The sequence below is a fragment of the Canis aureus genome, chromosome 5, assembly GCF_053574225.1.
Source record: "Canis aureus isolate CA01 chromosome 5, VMU_Caureus_v.1.0, whole genome shotgun sequence".
Taxonomy (NCBI): Eukaryota; Metazoa; Chordata; class Mammalia; order Carnivora; family Canidae; genus Canis; species Canis aureus.
The window spans coordinates 46,789,269-46,810,801 of record NC_135615.1 but is presented as its reverse complement, the minus strand read 5'-3'; the positions used below and the strand labels follow the sequence as shown (position 1 = coordinate 46,810,801).

Below are 21,533 nucleotides of genomic sequence, written 5' to 3'. Positions count from 1 at the left end.
AGTATGCTTCTCCTTTACCACAGGTGAAGTCCATTTTAGAATGTTCAGTGACCTTCTTTGGATTATCAAAAAGAAATTAATGCATAGTCAAATTAAGAGAGAAAAATAATTATTAGGTTCTGTGCTCATTTCAGCAGCATATATACTAAAATTGGAATGATACAGAGAAGATTAGCATGTCCCCTGCCCAAAGATGACACGCAAATTTGTGAAGCATTCCATTTTTTTTTTTTATTTAAGAAAAAAGGATCACTAAATTCTCAATACAAGTGCCTGTGTACTGGTAACTTAAACTCAACAAAAATTTAAAAAGAAAAGGATTATTTTTTCTTAAAGGTTTTCAAGATTAAATGTCACTATTTGAAGACGTAGCCTGCAGAAAATATTTTTCTTTGCCTAAACGTTCCATTGTTTGGGACTTGAAACAAATCACCAACATAGCTAATGCAGTAAATCCCCACTTATATATCAATAGAAAATTTTGTCCACCAGCTTCCTAAGGCTTTATAAGCTGAATTGTTTTGATACCATTTGATGAAAGGTTCTGTAAAAGTTCAAAGTATTGTTGTTAATTTGGGCAGTCACACCTGCACATTTAAAATGCCTTTGTGCAAAGTGTAGCCCAATCTGCTTTCAAATCAGACCTTCAAAGAAGGGTAGATTCATAAGTGTGACAGATCCCCTTAGGTGTTTCCCTACAAAGAAAAAGTAAAACTAAGAGAGCCACTCCCACCCCACCATCTTTGTTTAAGCCTTAGCATCAAATGGCACCTCTAAAAAGAAACGCAGAGAGAACGTTAGCACCTCTCTGCTGGAGATGTTAAGCAAGATAAGGAAGGTCTTCTGGAAGAAGTGGCTCCTAAGAATTATGAAATAGTTGTTAATAAACAGAAGGGAGAAAATGGAAATGGAGGGAAAGCATACTTTAAGAGCAGCTCAGCTCAGAAATCATAGACATGTGTACGGGTATTAGTTCCATTGTAGGGTGTAGTTAAGAGTCAAATGAATGTTGCGCCAAGAGTTTAGGGTAGTGGTTCACAAACTTGTTTGTTCAATATATAATCACCTGGGAATCTTTTTAAAATTCCAAAGAATGAAAGAAGAAAATATAAAAATTTGAGAGACCACAGAATAGCGATGTCCATGAAAAAGGTCTAATAAAGGCCCTATACTAGCAAAATAGTTAGTTTGCAGAAATATAGAGCAAGAGATTGTTGCAAATGATAAAAGAACAGGTGTGTGGGATTTAGTAACTGGTAATTGTATGAATCTGAGTGGCTGTGAAATGGCTCTGACAGTATATGAACCCTTGTGATCCTTGCTATTATATATAGCATATATAGGATTATATATCGGATAAAAATAGTTTGATACTTAAATTCCAATTTGGAATTTAAGGCTGGTTTATCTCAGTGCATAGATTACCTAAATTTCATGTAGGAGAAAATGTTCCCCATGTCTAATATTCTAGGAAACTCAAGGTCATAATCTTATTGTAATCATTTGGAATGAAAATCTTTGAAAGGTGTGCTGTTCATTCTTAACCTCTTAAAGGCATGTACCGAATGTAAGGAAATTATTTTCCATGGCTCTGATCGTGATTATATACATCTACTTTTATACTTTTTTGACATTCACAGATGCCCTTTGGAGCTAATAATCTGTGGACTTTCCCCCCAGTATTTCAGAGCCCCAGATGTTGCTGCATTTTAACTTCTCATCTGCTGCTCCCAATGATCACTTCTTTAATGTTGTTAGTGAACCCGGCCTCGGTGACCTCTTTTCTGATCTGCCGCTTCTTTTGCCTTGGAAATCCAGAGTCCTAGCCATTGCCTTGAGTTGAAAATAAGAACAAATGGGATCCCTGGGTGGCGCAGTGGTTTGGCGCCTGCCTTTGGCCCAGGGTGCGATCCTGGAGACCCGGGATCGAATCCCACGTCGGGCTCCCGGTGCATGGAGCCTGCTTCTCCCTCTGCCTATGTCTCTGCCTCTCTCTCTCTCTCTCTGTGACTATCATAAATAAATAAGAATTAAAAAATAAAATCTTTTAAAAAAAAAGAAAATAAGAACAAATGAACTCAAAATAAAAGTGGAGTTGCGGCCAATCCATCTCTGAGGTAGAGCTTTAGGATATTTAATGCATATAACAAGTTTTAAATTTTTTTTCAATTTGAGTATAGTTGACACACAATGTTACATGAGTTTTAGGTGTGCAACATAGTGATTCAACTTCTCTAAATGTTATTCTGGGCTCACCACAAGTGTAGCTCCTATCTGCAGTGACACAATGCTATTAGGGTATCAGTTCGTTGACTGTATTCCCTATGCTGTGCCTTTTATCCTTGTGATTTGATCATTCCATAACTGGAAGCTTGTATCTCCCACTCTTCTTCACTGATTTTGCCCATCCCCCCAACCCGGTTCACTCTGGCAACCATCAGTTTGTTCTGTTCATTTATTTATTTTTTTTAAAGATTTATTTATTTATTTATTTATTTATTTATTTATTTATTTATTTATTTATGATAGTCACAGAGAGAGAGAGAGAGGCAGAGACACAGGCAGAGGGAGAAGCAGGCTCCATGCACCGGGAGCCCGATGTGGGACTCGATCCCGGGTCTCCAGGATCGCGCCCTGGGCCAAAGGCAGGCGCCAAACCGCTGCGCCACCCAGGGATCCCCTGTTCTGTTCATTTACAGGCCTGATTCTGCTTTTTAGAAAATGAGCTTTTAAAGGCATTTGTTGACCGTTCTGGGGTTCTTTGCACCTATTTACTGGTATTGAATAGAGTAAGTTCCCAAACAATTGATTTCCGGGTAAATAGATTATTACTAAAGTATTAGAGCTAATAAAATTAATATTGACTTATCATCAAGCAATCAACAAAAACATTTAATTCTGTACTCTGGGTTTCAGGGAAATGGAAATAAGTAAGATGTAGTCGTACTTTCAAGGACTTAGTAAGATATAATTGTACATATGAAAAAGATACCAAGAATCAACCCCCAGGATTGTGTCATAGAGAATAAGTGTCTTAAGAATTCAGATGAATCAAAGATCAAATTCAGATAAGCAATGATATACTTTGAATGCTTTTCAGATACTTTGGAATAGTTAAATGTTTCACCTGGCCAGACTTTTGTAATGGGCATGTTAATGGATGGTCACTACCTAGGTAGAAGTTCAGCATTGCTCCCAACATCCCAGCCGAGTAGCCCTTCCCATCCAGGAATATTTGCTATTACAAAAGAGAAGTGATCACTTGTGATTTATTTACTGATTTTTTTAAAGATGTATATATTTATTTGAGAAAGAGAGTACAGGTGGTGGGGAGGAACAGAGGGAGAGAGAGAGAGAGAGAGAGAATCTCAAGCAGACTCCCCACTGAGGGCAGAGCCAATTCAGGGCCCAGTTTCACGACCCTGAGATCATGACCTGAGCTGAAATCAAGAGCTAGATGCTTAACCAGTTGAGCACCCAGGCACCCCTCACTTGTGATTTGTTAACATTCCTTCATTCTGCTTGTGGCCCTGAACTTGCGAAACTTATAGAAAAAGCAATAATCCCAAGGTTTTAGGGACCAGAGCTTTATTCCCAGCTCTGTCACTAGCTCCCTGCTTAACCTTGGGTCAGTACTTTAAGCTGGTTTTCCATCTATAAAATGAGGAGATTGGATTAGATGATATCTAAAAATCCAACCAGCTCTTTCATGTTTTTTTAATTTTTTTTTTTAAAAATGCATGCTCCTGATTAATTGCCTTCGTATCTTCGTATTCTATAATTATATTTCCCTGAGGAGTTGCATAAAAGATACACTAAGTCCATGTATGAATTCCACTTTCTCTGATATAGATCCTTTAGAGAATATCCTTGACACCCACCATTTACTATTTTGAATTTTCAACAAAGGGTTAACAGAAAATTCTGGCTCCCCTGGCCAGTCATCGTCTCCAGTTGGCAGAAGTCTTCGTGTGGACTTGATGGTTGCCTAGAGCAACAAAATATTAGGGACAGAAACATGTTCAGGGACTTGATTGTATAAGTGACTCAGAGCTGAGAGACCTTTTCCAGCTTGACTGGAGCCCATACTTAGCTAGAATGAGTATTTGTCTATGCCTGTCTGCCCCACTCCGCTGACTGGGAGGTGCCTGTTATTTTGCCTACGGAATACAGAAGCCAACCTTGAAACCTGCAGAGGGGGGTTAACTGGTCAGAAGGCAATCTTCATTCAGCACGTCTCACACATGAGAGATCATTAGGACTAGTAAATATAAACAAGATGAAGAGGCCTATTGTGGGCTTTGAAGAGCACATACCAAGAATATTGTGAGAACTCAATAAAAAGTCAATGTAAGAGCTACTCTTCAAAGCCAATTATCCCTTTTGAGTTAGGACAACCCACTGGAGGAGCTGTTGACAAAAACCAATACCGTTTTCCTTTTCTTTGTGGAAGCCAGACATCTCTGAGTATGCTCTGAGTTAAAACGTGAAGTTAAAAAAAAAAGAAGAATAAGAAATTTTCTATTCTGCAACTCCTTAAATCCTCAGGTCATCCCCTCCTTGTGCCATCAGTATGGCTCCATAATACCAATTACTCCAGCTTATTAAGGAAGTTATTAGCATCCGGGAATCACATCTTTAGCTTCTAGTCAGTGTTGCCTGCAGCATGAAGTGGAGGGAGAAGTAGTAGCCAAGTCTCATGAACCTCAAGTCCTCTGTCCTTAGCTATTTAACTAGGTTCCATCTTACTTTTGTGTTTGCTTGTTGTTGTTTTTATACCCCGTACACATTCTTCTCACTTGCACATGAACAAGGTCATTACCAGTAATAACAGCAATTGTATACTTTTACTTTTTATCCTGACTGAATATTTATTGTGTCTTCATGATCAGTAACTGGCCCTCTCGATTTGGACCTTATGGATTGTAATGAATATTCTTTTTGGGTGATTGGAAACGTAGTCCTCAACTTACATGGTTTACATAGTAACTCTTATCCACATAACCATAGCAGCTGTTTGGAAACATGGCTTCAGATCACTTGTTTGCAAATGTCTTTTTCCGTTCGATCCTGAATGTAGTGGAGCCCATATACGTTACTTGACGTGTGAAACACATGTGACCCTGGCAGATGATTTGGCTGACCTTGAAAACTACAGCTGTTTAGTCACTTTAAAAACAGGGCCGTATGAGTGATTTACTAGGCTTGGGCTTAGCGCATTTTATGCCGACCGATGGGAATTCTGACCCTTCAGGGAAGGAAAAAAAAATGTGTAAGACAGTGGAAATGTGTTATGCTGGGTGTTAATGTTGTCATTAATTTTAATACCTTCTTTTACAAAAAGTGCAGACGACTGCTTGCCGTCATAGGAAAAAGGCAATAACATCCCTGTGGCTTTTTTTATTTTTTAAACATTTAATGAAGAAATTCAAGTTTTGGCTTTTGTCTCCCCTCCATTCAAATCAAGAGCAGCCTATAATCTCCTAAAAAGACCAGAGCTGCTTTGCTTACTGTACAGTGTGTCTCCTGCTTGACATTTGGTGGTGGAGGGTTAACATTCTCTCCCAAGACAGCCTGCTTGTGTTTCAGACACAGGGTGTGCACACTATTGTAGCTGGACCTTGGTTCAGCTGGAATGAAAGAGTTCTGAAAAATTATGCTTTAATCAAGATAGAAATTTATTTCTCTTCTCTGTAAAGGAGACCTAGACTGGGCAGTCCAAGGCTGGTACTGCTGTGGGACCTATGACCCTTTCAGATAATTCCTCCACCATCCCTAGAGTAGAGGCTTTGCCTCCATGGTCCAAGATGACATCGAGAGAGCTCTAGCCATCACATCTGAATTTCCAGCAGTAGGACAGAGCAAGAGAGGAAGAATAGCACATCCCCTCCCTTTGGAATAGAATTCCCAGAAACCCCACATAATGCTTCTATTTATAATCCCCTTTGGCTCACTTAGACACCTGCCACGTTTAGCTGCAAAGGACACTGGGAAATAGAATATTTTGTCCAGCAAGTCCCTAATATGGGGATTTCAGTCTCCTTTCCTCTCCTCCTTTCCTACTCAGGCTCTCTCAAATTCCTTGCCTTCCAGGAAAAGAATTTACACATTGCAGGAAAAAACCATTACTGTCAGTTTCAGGATCTGCTCACTCCACTTCCTTATCTGAACTCTTGGCGGGAAAAATCCCACATGACTTCCAGCTGGAATTCAAGAAAAGTCAAGGCTCTCACCTCGGCTGGACCCTCAGCGCCACTTGACACTCTATCCTCACTCTGTGCTCTCTCTCACTTCCCTTGGTGCTTATTCTGAACTTCTCCTTGTCAGGCCTCCTGACCCTGCAGCTGCTCATCACCTTGCAGCAAATGCCTTTACTAGCTGCCTCACGAAGAAACTCATTGTGAGGACATGAATTTCCTCAGCTTCTGTGTCCCCTCATTGACACCCATACCCATCCTTTCCTCCCTCCGGGTCTCAGCAGGTGGTGGGTCCCTTCCCTTTCGGGCTCTAAGTCAACCTCTGCCTCGGTGCCCTTGGCCCTCTCTTCTCAGTACCTCTATGATCTTGCTTCCCCTTATCCTTTCTTCTTCTCATATCTGCATTCTCTCCTCCTTTTCTACCTCTTTCCCTAGCCATGTCTCTCTCAATCTTAAAGACAATACAAAACCAAGCAATAGCAAAGCCCGATAACAGACCCCTTGTTGATCCCTTAGCTCATTCTTTTTTTCCCTTTTTGGTCAGGCCATGCCCCCTCCTCACCTCCCAGACACTCCTCAAGCCACCGGTAGGTGGATTTTCTCACATACCTCAGCTCCCACCACCCTCATCGTGGTGTCTAGGAAACTCTTTTTCGCCTGTTCTGCCCTGATCCTGGAGACCTTTCTATGAAACCTTCTCCTTATTCATTTACTAAGTGTTTAGTCAACACATATTTATTAGGAGCCATTCTCCCTCAGACGATTCTCCTGTCTCCATGCAGCTCTGAATATTCTTTATCACCATCCTTCATGATCTGTCTTCCTCCTCTCCTTCCCCCCTTAAACATGAGTGTTCACTTTCTGTTGTTTTTCTATTCTGTGCATTCTCTAGATGCTTTCAGGTACTTCTGTTGTTATACCTCCCAACTTGGAAGGCGATTCCCGAAACTGTCTCTACTCAGGCCTCCTCCCTGATTTTAGACTCAGGCAAAAGCCCAGTGCCTGATGGATGATATTCCACTGCTTACATACAACAAGTTTGGGACACCTGGGGGATTCAGTCAATGAAGCGTCTGACTCTTGATTTAGGCTCAGATCATGATCTCAGGGCCTTGGGATCGAACCCCATGTCAGGCTCCATGGTCCATAGGGAGTCTTCCTGAAATTCTCTTCTTCTCTCTCTCATCCCCCCCTCCCTTTACTCATGTGCTTTCTCTCTCTCGCTAATAAATAAATCTTAAAAATCAATAAATACAACATGTTAAAAACTGGATTCATATTTCTTTGCAAATCTGTTCTTCCTCTCTTGATCAGAAGCACTTTTATCCTAGACTGAAACTTGGACATCATACACCCCTCCATCAAATAAATAACTATATTTTTATTTTACTTTCTAAATATTTGTCAAATCTGTATTCTCCTCTACACCCTACTGACACTTCTCCAGTTAGGTACTCATCAGCTCGCCCCAGATTACTGTAGTAGTCCCTGCAATAGTATTTTGAAACTGTCAGTTGCATTTAGCATTTTATTTTAAAAAATATAGAATTGAATAGGAAGTAATAGAATGTAAAGCCACATCTATAGTATCAAAGCTAAAAATTGTTTTATGATATTGTTGACATACACACACACTCATAGCCATTTTACCATGAAAATGTATTTCTTACTGTATATCAAAAAATTTAAGAACTGGTTTCTTCAATAGTCTATCTTTGTTGGCATACTCCTCTTAGCCTAGCCTTCTGCAGTGCAACCAAATTAATATAGTTGAAAACAGTCTGAAAATGTCACTGCCCTGCTTAAAATCCTTCTGGACCTCCCATCAGCCACAAGATAAAATCTAATCTCCTTGGCACTGGTACTCAGGACCCACCGGACTCTTCCAGTACCAAACTTCTTCCACCCATACATGCCATGTTTTACAGCTCTCTGCATTTGCTTGTTCTCTTCTCTCCATCTAGAACACACTTTCTTCTGTTAATTACTTGGCTCATTTCACCCAGTCTTTAGGTTAGGAAACACCTGTACCCAAGCCCTGCCTTTTTCCCCAGGCTGGGTCAGGATCTTCTCTGTGTTTCCATAGCTCCCATACTTACCTCCAACATAACTAAGGAAATTGTTTTTTTTTTTAAAGATTTGTTTGTTTGTTTATTTATTTATGATATAGAGATGGCAAGAGGAGGGGCAAAGGGAGGGGGAGAGAGAGAATCTCAAGCAGACTCCCCAACGAACATGTAGCCCAATATGGGGCTCAATCTCACCACCAGAGCCAAAATTAAGAGTCAGAGGTTTAACGGACTCAGTGACCCAGGCATAGCCCTAGTAAAATTGTTCTAAAAGTTGTAGTTTATGCCTCTTTATTCCTAAACAGCCCACCCAATAATATGTCAATTCTTTTGTTGTGCCTTCACTATGTAGCATAGAGTGCTAGAACACCATCATGGATGGACTTCTGTGTCTAATAGTCCTGAAGCCAGGAGGTCCATATACATCTCTTCTTAGAGTATCTTAAAATGACCATTAAGTAGAATCTAGAAGCCAAACATAGGGCAGTAGAAGCGAACATTGAAAACTTTGTTTCTCCTGTGTAAGAAGGAAAGTGGAATGAAACTGCCTCTTAACCCGTTTGATAGGAGGGAATAACGTGAAAGAAGGAAACGACGGATGACCTCCATATTGTCATACCTCTGAATCAGAATGAGGAAAATGTGTGAAGCAATTGCCAGTACTGGCCTATTCTTCATTGGCCAATAATTTAAATAAGTCACATGATCTTACAAAATGTCATGTCTTTGTGAAAAAGATAAAACAACTTTTGGTGTATTCTGAATGGCATTTTAAGAGTAGCCTTATTAATGGCCAGAGAAGGTTGGCCTCTCATCTCACTGCCATTGGTGAGTCTGTGAGCACATTATTTATCCAGCTGTGTGGATATACTAGGGAGACATCTCTGTGATGTGACAAACACACAACACTGTGCCCAGTGCACTTTTGAAGCATTTGTGTGATGAGTGTAAACAGTTTTTTTTTCCTTCTGATTTGGGCTGTGGCTTCATTTCTCCTCCCTAATATACAAACAGATCTCTTTCATATCTTTTTCATACTTTACCTACCACTCCACTTTTCTTGAGAGGGTAAGAACCACTCCATAGTGCCTCCCTTTCATACTGTGGGCCAATTCCATCACGTTGTTTTCTGGTCATGGGCATAGAGCTGCCTCCATACTCAACACTAGCCCTGGACCATGAGATTAATGAGAAAAACACAATGTCTTCAAGTAAAAGGAAGTGGTTCATGTTGTGGAGAGAAACTTGGAAAGATACACCACCAAGGACACCAGGGCTCTATTCTCCCTACAGGCTACAGCTGGGTTCACACATTTCAAAATAACCAGTCAATTCATTTAGTTCCATCAAATGGCTAGTCAATACAGTAAGGAGGAAGGGAAAATAAATGGTTGTTTTGAATGACTGGTTTAGCATCATGTAACCTTGATCTTACTCATTTCCAGGGAATAATTTAAACTCTTAAAGAAATACAGTCTACTGCAGGTTAGTTTAGTACAAAAATACAATTTAAAAAAGCATTCGTATTCAACATGTACTTGTTTTTCCCAAGTGTCATGAAAACAGGTAGAAATAAGGTCATGGGCATAGAAACTTGAATCATATTATGGGAAAAGAAAGGTTAAAATCGTTAGGAGAAACTCTCTTCTTTTTCGTTCTTCTGTCTGAATCTCCTTCCTACTTACTCTATCTTGTTCTTTCATTCACCCTTCTGTTCTGCTCTCCTTTCACCTCACTCACAGTAACACCAGCTCTGTGCCAAGCCCTGTGCTGAGACAACACATGTGATCCCACTGGATTCTCATAACCTTGTGAGGTAGAATTAGAACCCCGTTTTACAGAAGAACAAACTGAGGCTCATAGTCATTATTTCCCGTAGTCACTATTCTGAAAAGTTGTACAGTTGGGATTCCATCCCTGGCAGTTACAGTTCAGATTCTACACCCAGAACACAACTCTCTATCACTTTGCTCTCATTTCACTGCCCTTCTTTTTGTTTCTTCCATATTTTCTCTATTCTTATATTTTCCACTGCAGTCTCCCACACTTCTTTCATTATATCCTCTGCCTCCTTCTTTCCTATTCTCTTCTCTGCCTCCTTCTCTTATTTCTCCATGATCTCCTCCACCTTATCTAATGTCACTTTCCTTACCCTCTGTACCCTGTTAATTCCAAGCTCAGAATCCATCCCTTTCTCCCCTCATGACACTTCCTCATCTCTCATGGCAGTGTCTCCCAGCCCGAGGCCCAGCCCCTTTGTCATTCTTCACGGCTACTTTCCCAACATCTGTGTTTGAGTTAGGAGCAGGGTGTGGTTTGAAGCACAAGACAAGGCAAGGATATGTTCAAGAAGAGCCTGTGCCCCTCTGCTCCCATACACAAGGAGTGCTGTTCATGATTATAAAGTGATTATAGAAGGGAATTTCATTGCTGCCAGAGATCTCCCAAGTTAGGTTTTGTTGAACTCCAGATGGTCTCTAGTGACTCAAAAAAGAAGATGCATCCTGCTATGATCACTACCAGGAAGTGAGGACCAGACAGCAAATAAAAACCAACTCTAGGACTATGAGATCCAAGACAAGTAGAACTCCCATGTATAATTGCAGTAAATGTTGAGGGGTACACCATGATGTAGTACTTTGAAAAAAATTATATTTTACATGAGTGACCACATATTCAAACAGCCAGTTCAAGAGAGGAGTTTCATTTCCTTGAATCAAGGCTATTAGGTAACTTTTCCTGGAACCATTCTTAAGAGTTCCAAGAAAGAACTCCAGATTCCCAGGCTACTGGCAAAGAGTGGGCGTCTTCATACAGTAATTCACAAAGGTCCCGCATCATCACGTAATAGCATTGCCATCAGATTGGCTGCTATCAGAAATAACTAGATCAAAATAAATGTCATTCTTACAAGGATTAGGGCATAACAATTTTGAGGAATCATCACAATTCTAGAGAGCTGTGACTTCATCTTTGTTGGTCGGACATATGGTATCTTGAGACTCTACCACTTGTTTGTTTGTTTGTTTGTTTGCCTATCTGGTGTTTTCTTGTTCTGGACCTGCTTTTTTCTACTCTTCATGCTCTCTGCTTGTTCATAGTCCCCATTTATGTCTTGCCATAGCTTTTCTAACTCCAACTTTACTTCAGACCACCTAGAGGTGGATTTTTTTCTTCTCCTGATACCAGTTACCTTGTTTGCATTTTCTCATTGACAATTACAGTTAAATAGAACCTACAGATTTACAAATAAATTAGACAATTTTTTATTCTAGGCACATATTAAATAAGCCATTGTTACTATTGAGCCTATGAATTGCTTGCTTTTGGGTTAGGTCCAGACCTGGTCTATTTAACATTTTAGACAATATTCTTTTAACAAGTAATTTTTTGAGAATCTCCATGTGCCAGACCTCAGCAAGTCTCTTGGGATATATGATGGCCAAAAGAAGCATTATCCCTGTCCAAGTCCCTATAATCTGGGAGCCAGGAGAAGGGAGATCTATATTAATCAAATAACTATAGTACAGAATGTAAAATTTCAAACTGAAGTATGTGATAGGGAGGAAAAACTCTATGAGAGGGGAAGACCAGAAGAAGCCCAGTGTGCCCATGCTCCTGGAATCTCCTGAAAAAATAAATAATCACGTCTAGCCGACTGGATCTTCTGAGAAGAATCCAGAAGCATATAAGCCAATTAACCAGAATAAGCAAGACAAAAGCCTTTTCTTCTGTTGTCATGCTCAGTTTGTGATGACTCTATTGCAGAACTTGGAAGCCAGCATTGGCTTCTCTGCTGTTCTCCCACCCAGAAAAGGTGTCTTTGAAAGACCGGCACGGGCTCCTCTTCCTCCTCTTCCTTCACCAACACGACCGTAACATCTTCTTCCCAGATCCCAGGCCCTGAATTTGGACCTCCCACGTGGCAGGACTCTAGACTAATCCATTAAGTCTGCTGGATTTTCAAAACACTCATTCACATTTGGATGCCCGGGGCCTCTCATGTAGCCCTGGCTGTGCTAATTTCTGCGCTTGCATTTTAAACCCTTAGAGTCAGGATTTCACCAGAAGACTTCCAAGTAATTGCTTAGATGGCACAATAAAGATATCCAGGTTAAAAGAGAAAACATCTACTAATGAGTCTGCTGTTCTTTGCAAAGGCCCAGTAATGGGGAGCTTCCCTTTAGGACAACTTTGCCAAGCCATTGTGAGTTGTAGTGACACTTGATCAAGAATTTGTTGACAAGAAAAATTTAAGGGAGGTAGGGGGAGATGAAGTTTATTCTTGTCTTTTGACAAACCTGCACAACCACAGACACCCATCCCTAGGAACCTAACACAAGAATTTTGGGGACTGGTTTTTGTTTTTGTTTTTGTTTTTTTTTCTCAGACTCTGAAATTCTGCTGAATCTCCATCCCAGTATCACTCAAAGTCATTACAGCCTCTCTTTGTCCCGAGGCTGTAGCTTGTGTCTGGAGTTCCTGCTCCAAGGTTCCCTTGTGGTATTTTTAATAGTGTTGTTTGAAGCTGCAGCCAGTTGCCCCGCGGTTTAGGAGTTAAAGGGAATAGTCATGTGGTGTGCTGTGATCGCTCTTGGAGGAATGTTAGGACGAGTTAAAATCCAAATAAGATAGCACCTGAAGGAACCTGGTCCCTTGATGAAAGTACTTAACACCATAGAAAGGTGTCAACCCTCTAATTCTTGTTGTTACTGGTAAGTCCAAAATGCTTAAGAGGAAATGTTTACTCTTAACCAAACTGAGTTTGGCCTTAGTTTTGGCATCGAACGCAGAGTGTGCACGCAGATTCACTGTTGTTTGCCCATCTACTTTTTCCATGTTTGTTTTTCTGTCTAGTTAAACCTGAGGATGTGTGTCAGTTTAAGAGAAAATGGCCCTCTGAAAGTAAAGGGTACATTTGAAGAAACGGGGGGAGGGGAATAATTAACACCTTTGCTCAGAGCACCAAATTCTGTGAGCTGGTGATTGCCAACTTTGGGCAATGGTTAGTACCACTACTACCAAAATAGGTCTGGCATCTCTTACACAGAATCTCGATGCCCAGGCCCACACCAAGCAAAGGCATTATAGGATTCCACAGCCTAATATTGGTCAGCTATTCCTTGGGACAATAAACATTGGTGTAGTTGAGTCACCTGTGGCTCAGAGTAATGGAAATATTGTTCCTGCTATTTAAAACAAAACCAGTTATTTAAAAAATGATACATAAATACTTATCATATATAATCTCTCCTTGGCTTTAGGAAGTCGTTTTATGAGTCTTTCTTTAGCGGTCCAGTGAATAACCTATCATCTATGGAATCCCCTTTAAAAAGTTTTCATGGGTGATGGATTTATTTCAGGGGGAATAGGTCATATATAAAATACAATCAATACCCAATTAAAGTCATAACATGTAACTTGTATTGAGTGCTTGTTAGGCCAGGTGCTGGACTGAGCTCCCTGCTTGCCTTATTATTTCCTCCTCCCCATACTATGTGAGGTACAGGACTGTCATTGTCCTTTCCATGGGACACATGAGAACACAGAAACTTAGACTTGAGGGGTTAGATAATATTTGAGGAGTTACAGTAAAAAGAAAACACCTCCTTCAGTTCACCTGAAAAGTCTTAGTGTTTCTTTTTTTTCTTTCTTAAGATATTATTTATTTATTAGAGAAAGAGAGAGAATGAGTAGGGGAGAGGGGCAGAGGGAGAAGCCGACTTCTCACTGAGCAGGGAGCCTGATGAAGGGCTCGATCCTAGGACCCTGAGATCATGACCTGAACTGAAGGAAGTCACCGAACCGACTGAGCCACCCAGGCACCCCAAGTCTTAGTGTTTCTTTCCCAGTTCTAAAATTTTTTCTTCTCTACTCTCAACTGAAATAGGGTCACCCAGCCTATACGTTATAGAAACAGGACTCTAAAGTCACTGCCACCAAAATCCCAACAAAGTCAGCAATTTAGGAAAATGCGTATTTTTTTTTCTAATTGAGGGTATTTCTGATAATGACATGACTAAATCACCAAGATTACTGGCTTGAGTACCAAATCATTCCTGTAGTAAGAAAAACAGGAAATAACTCAGATATAAATGATGAAAGTGGCTGCGGAGTTAGGAAGACATTTGAAAATCCCCTCATACCAAAAAATCACACCCTGGGGCCTAATACAATTTAGTGTGGGTGATATTCATAAGTGATTCTCTTACCTGAAGGATTGTGGAGACAATTGAATGGGAAGGTCAAGAAAACACTATTCAAATGATAGAATTTTATGGGGGAAAACAATTACTGTATCTTATTGGACATTGCTGGAGAAAAACAAATTTTGGCAAAAGAACTGATAACAGAATGTATGGTCATTAAGTTAAAACTCTTGAGTTTACCATAGAAATGTCTTAGAATCTGATTTAGGAATTTGGAGACAAAAACAAGACCTTAAGAAATTCTAAATGCCATTTATTTAGAGAAGTGTTAAAGGAGTAGAGATTTAAACAGTTTCACAACTTGTGGTTTTCAGGGGTCAAAGTCAAGATGAGACTGTAGATGACTCACACTGCCCAGCTCACTGAAAAATGTGGGCAGCTTTGACAAGCAATGAATTTTATCAATTTTATTCCAAATGATCCATCTTGAGAGTGACTAGAGGGTTCAGACACTATTTGGTTTTATTTTTTTTTTAAAGTCTCTTCCAGTTCAACTGAAAGCTCTTAATAGATATTTCTTTTCTACTTTGCAAAGTACCTCTTTCTCTCCTCTCAACTGTACCATAAGAATTTCTTTTTTGTTGTTGTATAAAGAATATTTGAAACACAAGTTACAAAGACATTCAATTTTTCAAATTGACATGGAACTGCCGTATATCCTTAACTGTTGACGCTACAGCCAGAGGCATGAAAGAGTTGTTTGAGTACAGTTCTAACTTAAATATGCGCTTTTCACCATTTCTCTGTATTTTCTCAAGGTGTATTTTTTTACTGAGGAAATAAAATCATAGGCGATTGTTTTCTGCAGTTTTTTTGTAGAGCCTTATCCAACTAATTACATTATCAGGGCTCAGTTCTGCTGCCCTGCTCCTGCATGTGACAGAGTCGGAATAAGAAGAAACTCTCCAAATCCAATTTGGAAATAAAAGAATCAAAACTCTTTCAACAATTTGCACTGGACTGCATTATTTGATTTGGAAGAAAGTGAGTCAGCCCGTTTCCATTTCTTGATGAAATAACTATCTCATTTACTTACTTGAAGGAAATTACCCTCTTCAGTGGCTGGCTTTGAAAATGTTACATTTCTATCCTAAGCTACTGTGGTGATTACTGCTCATACCTAGGACATTTTTTACAATTGAAAATATTTATAATAAATAATAAATCCTCATGCTTCAAAATACAAAATTCAAAAGAGTTCCAAAAATCAAAATGTGAACAGTTTCTTTTGTGTTAGGTAAGCACATTTTATGCATATATAAAATATGAATTTTCTAGCAACCTTTTAATAATGTAATAGGAAATGTTTAATCTTATTAGGTTAATATTTTGAAAGATATCAATAGGGAAAAAAAGCTTCCTGTGGTTTCTTCAGTAGTTTTTTAAAAATAAGAACAGGATTTTTTTTTTCTAAACCTATTAAACTTATCTTCAAAGATGTATCTTAAATTTTTTGTGTTTGTAAATGTACTTATGTCCATTGGAAACAATGTGTAATTTGCCTGAACATGGAGGTCTGTAAATGAAATCAGCAGTTTTCAGTTAGGACTTGATAACATTAGATATAGGTTATCTTTTATGGCAATCAGACATACTTTAACCTTTTGAATCTCTGGCACAGTGTTTTTTCTTGATTTCAGTAGATTTCTTATAGCCCTAAGAAGGACCTGTTCATTCTTTGTAGGAGAATGGAAAATTGCATCTAAAATTCATCCATCGTGAATCTGATTTTTTTAAAAATCCTACAGGGAAGATAGATTTTTGTAACCCAAGCTGGTCAGTAAATCTCATAGGATGATTTTTCATCATCTCTATCCAGCAGAGGTGAAAGCAGCTGCCCCCTACTTCTGTCTGTATGCACACAATTCCAGAGAAGCAGTAAGAAGGAAAAGAAGCATGAGAAAGAAGGAACAGGGGCCCCTGGGTGGCTCAGTGGTTGAGCATCTGTTTTCAGCTCAGGTCGTGATCCTGGGGTCCTGGGATCAAGTCCTACATTTGCTTCTCCGTCTGCCTATGTCTCTGCCTCTCTCTGTGTGTGTCTCTCATGAATAAATAAACATCTTTTAAAAAAAAAGAAAGTAGGAAGAACATGAGTTTTGGAGCCTGTCACACCTCCCTAAACTTATTTACCTGATGAATTCAGGAAAATCACTGGACCTCATTTCTGGAGTCTCATTTCTGTCACCTGTCATATAGAATGGTGATAATACCATGTGTAAATACAAAGATTAAATGAGACTGTATGGAGAGTACGTAAGACACAAAAAGCATTCAACAAATACACCTTTGCACTTGAAAATGGTCTATTATATACCCTTTATTTTCTTTAGAATTAAAAAAATCTCTTCTGTATTTCCTAATATAGTATCTTTAATGGAGATATATTCTGTAAACAACACGTTACTCTAACATCTCTTTAAAAGAGAAAAGCATCAAAAAAAGGGGGGGAAGCATCTATAAAATAGCGAAGTCACTTCTAGGTTAGAATGTTTCAATTGTTAAAGGGGGAAGATCTCTAAAAGAAATCCAAAGACATGTGTTCACCATGTAAGCCATTTAAGTCACAACCCCAGGTTAGTCCACTTAACTGGGATGATATTTGGTTTGCATGTCACTTCTCTGTTACCTGTTAAATGATTTGTTTTAAGTCTTCATTTTTCTTAACCTGTCCACTGATTGCAAGCTGCTGCAGGACAGACTTCATTAAACCCAAATTTCATCAAACTCCCTGGCAGCTAAATGTAAACTCTGTACACTGTCAATGCTCAACAGATGCTTGCTCAAGATTTATAAAGCCCTGTTTTATGCAGTCAATTCATAAAAAGCTAATTTTAACAGTTAAAATATCATGAAGATCAATATTCAAAAACCACTAATCTTTCTGCTCATTAACAATCTAATGAGTAGCATCCATTGATTTTTTTTTTCTTTGCTTTCTGAGGACACACACACACCGTATTTTTCATTCTGTCCCCTCTTGTCTTCTCTGAACATACAGCTTTCTCCTTCATCTGGAAAAGTAACTTGTGTGAAAAAATATGCTGTTAGAGCTGGAAAGGATCTTACTGATCCTCAGTGCAGGGTTCATTTTAAAGACAAGACTCATCTCAGTACGTAGTGGTCACAGCTGGTCTGTGGCCAGAACTCACATCTCCTGACTCACAGCACACTTGGTTTACTTAAGAAGGCAAAGAAAAAAGAAAATAATTTTTTGTGTCTTTACCAGTAATAGAAAATTAGACTAATAAAGTCATAAAAGATGTTTCCCTTTTATAACCCATAAATTCCTGATAGTTCCTTTTTTTGGATCTGTGATCTTTAAAACATGTGGCTAGTATCTATAATTGGATTAAAGTGAAAACATGTGATTATGAAAGAGTTGAAGTACCTTTGCCCCATTCTGCACTGCTAGCCAGCTTCGGGGTAGAGGTACGCATTTGACAAGCAGTGAACCAACATCAACCCTGTGGAATTCTCAAGATTCAGTTGAGCTTCCCCAAGTTCAAAGCCCGTCAATTCATTATTGGTTCTAAAATGTAAGTCACTTGGAGAACCAAATAGTTTTTACAAAATGTCCTTTGAAAGCGATAATAGTAGACAACACTGGAAGCACATGAATTATTGCCCAAATACTCATTTGCTTAATTAGGTGGCATATTGGAATGTCTGCTTTATTACTTCACAGTGCTATGGCTAGTATAAGATAATATAATATTTTGTAATACTATGTGAATTATCACATATTTTTTGAGTACTCACCGTATTCCAGGCACATCTAAGGTTTTGGTGTGCACATTATTATCTAATCTTTACAATTACACTTGGAGATTGTGTTATCTCCATTTTTCATAGGAAGATGTGTGATTTACTTTAATTAACTCACTCAAGGACATGCACAAAAAATGGTAGAGCTAGAGTCCAGACTAAGTTCTGGCTGAGTCAATAACCCCTTAATCCCTATGCTAAATCGATTTCTGTGCTCATGTTATAAATCTTCTTGATCCTTTAGTTGATTTATTGATGGTGACATTTCATTTTAGTTTTCGTCAAAATGGAACTGTTACTATAAAACCCAGTCAAATTGGAGTCTGTATTTGAATAAAAGTGAACATTTGAGGATTCTAAGAAGGAAGGGAGGGAAGGAGAGTGAGGAAGGAGGGAAGGATAAAGGGAAAAAAAAGAAGGAATAACGGGGGGGAAAGGAAAGGGAAAGAACCGTAGCACCTCCCTAGTACCTCTGTTACTATGTTGTTTTTATGAATATAAATTTTAGAACACACTTCTCAATGCTACTATATATTCCCCACCTAACCCCAAATCACATATTACTTAGAGATCATTGTTTATCACCATGATGAACTCCCATTTTAGGGGGAAAAAGGTTCTTCAGGATTCACAAAGAAAATACCTTACTCAAAAGCAGTCCTAAAACTTTCTAAGAGGGGACACCTGGGTGGCTCAGTGGTTGAGCGTCTGCCTTTGGCTCAGGTCATGATCCCAGGGTCCTGGGATCAAGTCTTGCATCAGGTTCCCTGCAGGGAGCCTGCATCTCCCTCTGCCTATGTCTCTGCCTCTTTCTCTGTGTCTCTCATGAATAGATAAATAAAATCTTAAAAAAAAAAAAAAAAGTTTTCTAAGAGGACCAATGGGAAAGCTAGATTGAACTCCTTTTCCTTTCTTAGATATCAGGGACTCTACTGTTATATAAATTTCGTCATTTTTATTTTTTGTTACCTCTTAGCTCTTTCCCTGCAGTTATAAAAAAACCTAATATTCATTCATTCATCCATTGGCATGTGTTGCAAGCCTTGTGCAGAGACAAAAGGGTGGGTCCTGACTAGGGGACAATATCACCAGATCTAAAGTATGCATGTCAAGAAAAAGTCAGGGCTGGCCTTTAGAGACACAAGCTAACTACATCCCATGGGTCAGTGGAAGAAAACAAGGAGGTAATTAGACAACTATATGAGGTCAGAAGGAAACCCCTAGAGGTATAACTATAAGAAGCTCCAGACCCTAGCCTTTAGGCCCTAAGACATGAATTTCCATTCTGGGAAAGATTCCAAGTTGAGTAGAACATAGCCCTGGCCTTCTGGAATATGCAGAGTGCCCACCAGTGTCTGAAACATCTTCTCTTCCACACGCCCAGTATATCAGTGTGATTCAGCATGCTCTCATTTAAACATTTCATTTAGCAGAAGAGGTCTTTCTTCAAATAAATGTTATTCAGAAAGAAGCCTAGCATATAACTCTGCATAGACACAGCAGACCTGCTTTAGATGAAGTCAGGTGTGGGGCCAGGAGCATTTGGCTGCCCCCTATTTTATTTACTTTCCAGGACAGGCCCCTCAGGGACCTCCTCAAGACCAACAAAACACCAAAAACAAGATCCTGAAATTGTCATTGTCTTGACTTTGTTAATAACAGGCTGAATACATACATGGCCTTGAAAAAATGATTTTACCTTTCTGGGCCTTATCAGTGAGCCATGGGTATAGCCTAAACTACTTTTTTTTTTTTTTAAGATTTTATTTATTTATTCATGAGAGAGAGAGAGAGAGAGAGAGCGGCAGAGACACAAACAGAGGGAGAAGCAGGCTCCATGCAGAGAGCCCAACGTGGGACTTGATCCCGGGATTCCAGGATCATGCCCCGGGCGGAAGGCAGGCACCAAACCACTGAGCCATCCTGGGATCCCCCCAAACTACTTTTTTTTTTTTTTAATTTTTATTTATTTATGATAGTCACAGAGAGAGAGAGAGAGAGAGAGGCAGAGACACAGGCAGAGGGAGAAGCAGGCTCCATGCACTGGGAGCCCGACGTGGGATTCGATCCCGGGTCCCCAGGATCGCGCCCTGGGCCAAAGGCAGGCGCCAAACCGCTGCGCCACCCAGGGATCCCCCCCCAAACTACTTTTTAAAGATGGTTTTAGTTGAACTAAACTTTTTTTTTTTTTTTTAGATTTTTTTTATTTATTTATTTATGATAGTCACAGAGAGAGAGAGAGGCAGAGACATAGGCAGAGGGAGAAGCAGGCTCCATGCACCGGGAGCCCGACGTGGGATTCGATCCCAGGTCTCCAGGATCGCGCCCTGGGCCAAAGGCAGGCGCCAAACCGCTGCGCCACCCAGGGGTCCCTGAACTAAACTTTTTAACAGCTATGACAACATATTGGGGGCAAGCACATTGGCTACAAAAAAGGAGCTGAAAGATTATTAAACTGTGGTATAATATACACATTGGGATGTCTTTGTTTTGTAGGTGCAAAGAAATCATTACCTAATTGTAAATCTTCAAGTAACAGCATCTATAGGAAATGGATTTTATTCATTTTAAAATCACCAAATGGGGTGCCATTTGTCAACTAGTTACCTTGTGTTTACTTTCCTCCTATGGATCCTCACACCTTGGAACTTTCCCTCTGCCATGAGAGTAAAGTATCCATTTATAGTATGTAAACCTTTAGAGGTGGAGGATTCTTCGCAGTTTTACAAATGGAACATGTATGCATAGATATAAATTTTACGTTCAAAGGAACAAAGCTCACCTTCAGTGGAACACTAGTGACTCCTGAATCCAGCCAGACCTTTGTAACCTTCAAAGAAGAATATCTTCTTGACCCTAAGATGTAAACCTAGTAAAGGTTTTAACTTTTAATGTCAGAATGTCGTCAAGGAATATTACTACTCTTGAAATTAGTGCCTGTAACCATGTCTTTATGCTAAGGATGTTTGCTTACCATCTTAAAATCTTGACCTTTGGGGGCAAACATTTGTACTTATTATAGAATAGAGATGTCTTGTTACTATTTCTGAAGAAGATAAAGCAGAGAATTTCCATTGATTTTTTTTTTCCTCCCAGTTCTACCAGAAACAGTCTTTAGTCTTGTTTCCTAGAGCTTATGAAACAGTAGCCCTTACTCTTAAGAATTTTACACACCCTGATTTTTTGTTTTACTTCTTTCATTTGTGCCAAGTGAATGTATTTTAAGAACCTACTTTTTCAAACCAAAGAGGATTAAAAATGGTTATCGGACTTTCAACCCAAAAAATAAATTA

The 21,533-nt window shown here is 39.4% G+C and overlaps 1 protein-coding gene and 1 non-coding gene across 26 annotated transcripts in view; both read left to right on the top strand.

The window, feature by feature from the left end:
- The window catches only part of PDE4D (phosphodiesterase 4D), a 1,385,565-nt gene that overhangs the window by 1,207,953 nt on the left and 156,079 nt on the right, over positions 1-21,533 (top strand). The window lies entirely within an intron of this gene.
- Positions 122-228, top strand: LOC144315057 (U6 spliceosomal RNA). Its single transcript, XR_013380860.1, has one exon. It is a non-coding gene; the product is annotated as a U6 spliceosomal RNA (small nuclear RNA).